This window comes from Tupaia chinensis, unplaced genomic scaffold (genome assembly GCF_000334495.1).
Source record: "Tupaia chinensis unplaced genomic scaffold, TupChi_1.0 Scaffold000099_1, whole genome shotgun sequence".
In the NCBI taxonomy this organism is placed as follows: domain Eukaryota; kingdom Metazoa; phylum Chordata; class Mammalia; order Scandentia; family Tupaiidae; genus Tupaia; species Tupaia belangeri.
In genome coordinates, this window is record NW_006159563.1 from 6,483,539 (window position 1) to 6,490,549 (window position 7,011).

The 7,011-nt window shown below is 39.3% G+C and overlaps 1 pseudogene; it reads right to left on the reverse strand.

Moving 5' to 3' along the window:
• Positions 1–3,111: 3,111 nt before the first annotated feature.
• Positions 3,112–3,846, reverse strand: LOC102470779 (NADH dehydrogenase [ubiquinone] 1 alpha subcomplex subunit 12-like; annotated as a pseudogene).
• Positions 3,847–7,011: the final 3,165 nt, after the last annotated feature.

A 7,011-nucleotide genomic window follows, 5' to 3' on the forward strand; every position in this document is an offset into this window, starting at 1 on the left:
TGGGGTTGTAGGGGCTGGCCTGATACTGGGAGGCCTGGAACTCATATCTGTGGTGTTTAGTGTGGCATTGGAGGAGGCCTTGATCCTAGGGTCCTGGGGCTCACACCAGCGCTAGGTTTCACAAAGGTGACCCCGGTGCCGGAGTCTGTGACAAAGTCTGGTGTTCATTTCACTCTCCTTCCTTCGTGTGGAATTTATCTCTCTGTATGCTGTGTTGTCTGGTCTTGGGGGTGATGTGATACAGATAATGTAAAACTGTCTTTCCTACCCCTTTCAGGGGCTCTTTTCTTATCTCTGTGCTATACTCAAATGCCTTGATGTCTCACCTGGATTCTTTGCCTCTGGATTCTTTGCAAAGGTATTTTTATGTGTGGAATGTTACTCAAATTGACATTTCTGTGAGGGAATGAGTGCTAGAAAGTTCTATCCCACCACATTGCTGGTATTACTCTCTGAGATCCACATTTACATTTGATTAGTGTTAGCATGGTGTATTCTCCAACTCTTTGCTTTGAGTCTATATGCATCTTTATATTTAAAGTGAGTTTCTTGTAGACAATGTAAAGCTCAATCTTTTTTTTTTAATAAAGCTCAATCTTGAGTCTTTTGTTTTTCTTTGTTTTTTTTTTTTTTTTTTGTTCTCTGTGATAATCTCTGTCTTTTCTTTTTATTGACAGAGGGTGCAGGTACTCATGTGTGCACAAACATGAGAGAGAGAGAGAGAGAGAGAGAGAAAGCACCTCCCGTTGGTCACTGACATACTGTAATTCTTTTTTCCCTATATCTTAAGCCTATCACCCATTAGAAGTCACCCATTTGTGACAACCTAAAATGTGTCCAGTTATGACTAAATTCCCACTGGGGGACAAAATTCCTCATGGTTGTGGGCCACTACTAATGGTTCTTATTTTGGAAGTGGTTTTTCTTTTACTTATTAACTTTCCTTTCACTTGAGGTCAATATGAAATCAAGATTTTTACATAGTTGTAATCATAATCTAGACATAATTTCCTTTTTGCTATTTTTGCTTAAAATTTGTAATTATTTTTACTGTCACTATATGACATGGACACCAGTTATTTTTGTCTGCCTAGCATCTCTGCTTTCCTTTCCAGTAATAGCACCTCTTTGTCTACTGTGGAACTCTGTCTCATTACTTTAATCATTTAATTCCAAGGTAATCCTAATCCTAATCTGTCAAAGATGTGGGCAAGTGACCTAGACCTGCCCAGTCATAATAATTCATCTCCACAGCTTACAATGATTAGTCTGTGACCCAGGCTGGGCCATTCAGAGCCTTTTCCTGAAAAGTTCCTGGAAGAAAAGTTCTGCTTCATTGGGCTGCTAAACTGTTGATGTTTTAAGGTTGAAACTCACTTCAGTTATGTGCTTAGTTTATCTGCAGTACAAGGAAATGAAGCCGACATAGCAGAAAGCGGATCAAGAGGTGGATAGAACATCCCGATGGTCACATTTAACTCCTGAGATCCATCACTTCTGAGGGCAGCACAACCATTGTTTCTTACAGTTAAGGAAGTCAGTAAATCTCTTCCCTCCTACCATCTTTTTTTCTCATTTCTTCTTCTTCTTTTTTTTTTTTACTATGTTGGTTTGAAGGATTCTTTCACTTGCAACAAAGAGTTCTGACAATAAAATATTACTCATGTTTATCATATTTAATGATTCATATTTCTCGAGTCGTAGTGCCATGATTTCCTTATCTGTTCTGCTAACATTGAACTTTGAGATGATTCAAAATATGCTTCCGTTATACATGCAGTGTTCTTTTTCAATGACTTTTGAATGACTTCTATTCAACTTGCCATTAGTTTCCTGAAACGTGGACCTTTGTTTTAAATCTGAACGACAAGATTTAAAATGGAATGATTTACCACCTAATTGGAGGCCATTCAGTGTTGCTTTATCCCCTTTTGCTTTTATACTTCCATTATAATCCTTCCATCTGTGCTTACACCAACTGTTGTGGCAGTACCCGCTCCAGCTGCACGAGCACATTTGAATACATTAGTGTACTGTGTCAGTGGCTTAGGAAACTTTATGGTACCGCGAAGATTTATTTCTAACTCTCCCAGGACTAGCTTTATGATTTCTTTTTAACTATAACCTCAAAAGCAATATTGTTCAGTGTTAAGACTTCAGAACGGTAGGTACCTTTACTTAGGGTACGGGTTTACTTTAGTATCCTAATGGCTGTGAAAATGCCTCCGATTGTTTCATGACTATGAAGTCTATATGTACCTCCATTACCTGTACACATGAACTTCTCCATATTTTAAGGCCTAGCTCAAATGTTATTGCCTTCTATGTGATGTTTTTTCAGTCGATTTTGATCAAGTTAATGTTAAGCAGCAAAAACATAATTTCATAAAAAGTTTTTTTTGTTTTTTTTTCTACAGAGATTTTTGCTACAGGGTGTGTGCACTCACCAGAGACAGAGAGAGACATAGAGACAAAAAGCGAAAAATCAACCCGCCTCTCCCGCCTGGGGGAATGGCCACACTTGCAATCAATCCTTTCTCCTCCATTCGTCTCTTGGGATTTTGGGCATGCACACACACATGCGCCTAGTGTGTTTTAAGCCACAGGACTACATGGCAGTCCAGCCATATAACCGCTTCCCCATCTATTGGTCCCTTTTTTTTTCTTCAGAAGTTTTTGCCTTAAGATGAATGTGCTTGTTGGGGGAGGGCAAGAGGCAGAGACATTGAGAGGGAAAGTGAGAAATCACCCCCAAGGGGGAATAGCCACGCCACAATTTCTTTTCCTCCATTCCCCGAGATCTTGGGCATACATGCATCGGCATCCAGTGTGAATTTCAAGCCATCAGATCTGGGCCTCAAACCGAAGTCAGCCATGTGGGAATCCAGCAACCTAACCACTCCTCCATCTGCGGGCCCAGAAAAGCCTCATATTTTACATGTTTAGTTCATTTTTCATCATATTACTTGTAAGGTGTTGAAGTTGGGACACATGCCCAAACCTTTCCAACAGCAGGATAAGGAATGCATTGTTTGGGAGTGCTACTCATGATGAATTGATGGTTTGTCCAAACGAGTTTAAGAGTTACAGGTGTTTTTTTGTTGGGGCTCATCAGTTATATACAGTGAAGCCAATGATTCCATTCAGGAGGCACTATGTTCCCATTTACATCCCAGAGTGTATAATTGACACTCATTTCAGTGGTATATATAAACCATCAGTAACTAAAAACTTCTTGTTGGGGCCAGCAGGTAGCATGGTGGTTAAGGTGCTGGATTTCCACACGGTGGACTGCGATTTGAGTTCTGCAATTTGCTGCTTGTTTTCTCACTCTCTCTCTCCTCTCTGATGATCACATGTGCCCTATCGCAAATTAAAAAAATAGTAATAATGGAACCAGCAGATGGTATAATGGTAATATCACTGGACTCCCACGTAGTTGGCCATGGTTTGAGCCTCAGACCTGGTGGCTTAAACTCATGCCAGGTGTGTGTGCATGCGTGTCCACAATCCTGAGAGGAGAATGGAGCAAAAGGGATTGTGGCATTGCCATCCCTCCTGGAGGGTGATTTCTCACTTTCTGTCTCTGTCTCTCCAGCCAGCACAAGTGCCCTGTAGCAAAACTCTCTCTAAAAAAATAGTAATAACAATAAAATAAAATAAAATAAATTCTTTTAAAAAAGGCTACTTGATGTTTTCATAATATTTGTTTCCATATTTGTCTTTCTCCACTAATGTACTAATCTTCACATCATTTGTCCTGAAAAATATCTGTAGATAGCCTCAGAGGTTGCCATGGCCACTAACCTACTATAGCCCATGCCGCAGGGCTTACAAGAACTCCATCCTGTCTCAATTGATGTGATTTCTTTTATCATTTTGTTCATTGTTTTCACCTGTCTCATTGCACTTGTAAATCTACCCGGTATGCTTAAGAGGTTATGCAATAAGGGTACTGCCACTTTAAGATCCTGTGACAGTCATGAACTTGTTGTCTTTCAGAGAATCGCAGGAAGCAATACTTACAAAATGTATAGTCATTAAGTTATTTATGGAAGCATAGCTAATAGCAAAGGAGGCGACACAAAAGTTTCATCATTAGGATACCGTTTTAATGAAGAGTGATATAACTGTAAAATAAAAAAAACTATGAACTATACAAACACTTAAGTTTTGTGTATATCCATATGGTACATTCTCCTAGGTATATTAACTTTTTTAAAAAAATAATTATTTAATTTTATTTATTCATTCATTTATTTTAATTTGACCAGAGAGAGACATACACATGGAGAGAGAGAGAGAGAGGTAAAGTGAGAAAGCAGGCCACCAGGTCCGGGACTCAAACCATGGTCAGTCATGTGGGAGCGTCCAGTGCCTTAATCACCACGCCACCTGCTGGTCCCGGTATATTAACTTTTTTAAGCTCAGTTTCTCAGTTTTTTTTTTCACCTGTGAAATGAGGACGCTAATGATAACTACGTCACAGGATTGTTATGAAAATAAAATGAGTTTATTCATTACAAAGCACTGAGAAGAATGGTACATAGTCAGATTGAACTCTAACAATGGAATGTAAGGAAATGATTTTTTATTTTATGACAGTGCATACATGAGAGAGAGAGAGGTACCCTTGATAAAGTCTTATCAGACCTTCTCCAGCCCTCTTGCTCCTCAGGACCTTGGGTGTCCACATGCATGCCTGGCACGTTGTTAGGCCAGCCTGGTGATCCAGTCCTACGCCTGTTCATATGGCTTCCAGCCTTGCATGGCACCTGTGTAACCACTGCATCGCTGTGGCTGGGCTAGTGAATGATCTTTGAATCACCTAATTAATAAAAATGAAAAATAAAAAAATGCAATATATTAACATTAACTATATTCATTGTTACTGCCCCGTTGTAACATTGTACATATTTATGTGCAGGGCTATTTCCTCTATTATTATTCTCTATTATACAGTCTCTTTCAGGATAAGGTGAGGGTTCTCCACAAATTGGTGTCCTGATGATCTCTGGCATGTGTCAGGTCCAGGGCAAGTTCCTTATGCATTTGTTGATTAACTAATAAAACAGTCAGATTCCTATCTGCATATAAATATGAGACAGATCTTTGACATTTACAGAGTAGTTTTCACAGGGCTGTAAGAGGACCAGACTGTAATTTCAACCATCAGAGACGAGTCCAGAGATTTTGTTAACATAGAGGTAGGAAATTTATTTCTAACAGGAGCAATATTTTGAAAGTTACTTTCTTTTCCTGAAACATTTTTAAATGAAGATGAGAAACGAACACTTTTTAAACCTGTGGTCTTAGAAAGGTTAAGAAGTTGCTTGCCTTCATAGGTGTGGTCACACTGCAATCCCTTCCCTCCATTACTCCGTGCTGTGGGACTTCGGCCATGCCCATGCACATGCCTGCTATGTTTGTCAAGCTCCCGCTGGGATTCGAAACATGTGGGATCTGTCTCCCTTAATCACTAGGCCATGGGGCCAGCTCCAAACTTTTAAATTGTGATAACTTTACAGTTCATTTAAGAATGGCAGGGTGGGGTAAGTTCATCATTCTCTCTTTTCCTTTTTTTTTTTTTCCAAAATTTTTCTTGTTTTCAATTATATTTATTCTTCCAAAGGAAATTTAGAATAAAATTTGTCTAGTAAAAAATTGAATTTGGTAAAAAATGGATTAAATATATATATATAATTATTTGAATATTATTATTCAGAAACATAGACTCCCTTTTCAGGTCTTTCTCTTAACCTCCAACTTTTGGTAAAGTTTTATAGTTTTCCTTCACTTAGATATTGTACGTTTCTTACTTTCTTTTTCTTTTTTTAGGTTCTTGCCATAGGGTGTATGTGCTCACTGGAGACAAGACAGAGAGAAACAGAGAGAGGGAAACTGAGAATTCACTTGCCAGAGAAACAGCCACACTGCAATCCCTTCTCCTCCATTTTCCTCATAGGATATTGGGCATGTGTGCACCCATACCCGATGTGATTTTGAAGCTCTCAGATCCAGGACTCAAAAAGCATTCAGTCATGTGGGAATCCAGCATCTTAACCCTTATGCCACCTGCTGGCCCCAGGTCTTGTACATTTCCTAAGACTGATGTCTTGGGATCAGCAGATGGTGTAATAGTTACATTGCTGGACCCTCATGCAGTCGACCATGGTTTAAGTCCTGGACCTGGTGACAAAACTTACGCTGGGCACATGTGTGTGCGTGCCCAAGATCCTGAGAGGAGAATGGAGAGAAGAGATTGCAACATGGCCATCCTTCTGGGGGGTGATTTCTCACTTTCTGTTTCTCTGCTGAGTGCATGCACCCTATAGCAAAATTCTCTAGGAAAAAAAAATTGATGTTTTAAGGCTTATTGTAGCTATGTAGAATAAATTCCTTTAAAAGTTACATTTCTAATTAGCTGCTATTGGTATATAGGAGTGTGTTTGGAATTTGAATTTGCCTGCTCTCTTGAGTCTGTTTAAAGTTCTAATAGTTTTCTTTTAGATTTTTATTTTTTTATAGACCACAGATTAGTTTATTTTTAACACCCATCATGCCATGAATTCATAGGGAATAGTTTCCAGTAGCTCAGGCTCCTTTCCATTGGTTCTCACAGAGTGTGCTTCTCTGGGTGGAGCAGGCTGGCGCTTTAGTTGAACCCAGGTACCTTTCTCTTTGGCTTCTTTCTTTTTCTGGTCATTTTCCTTCACACGTTTTAGGAAGCTATCTCTGCTCTTAGAATGTTTAATATGCTCAATACGCACATTGATTCTCTTGGCAAGAATCTTGCCCTTAACTTGTTTGTTCACAACAACGCCAACAGCATGCTGGGTAACATTGTAGACTCTTCCAGTTTTGCCATGGTAACATTTGTGAGGCATTCCTTTTTGAACAGTACCCATTCCCTTAATGTCTACAATATCACCTTTCTTGTAGATTCGCATATATGTCACCAAAAGAACAACTCCATGTTTTCTAAAAGGCCTAGAGAACATATATCGGGTG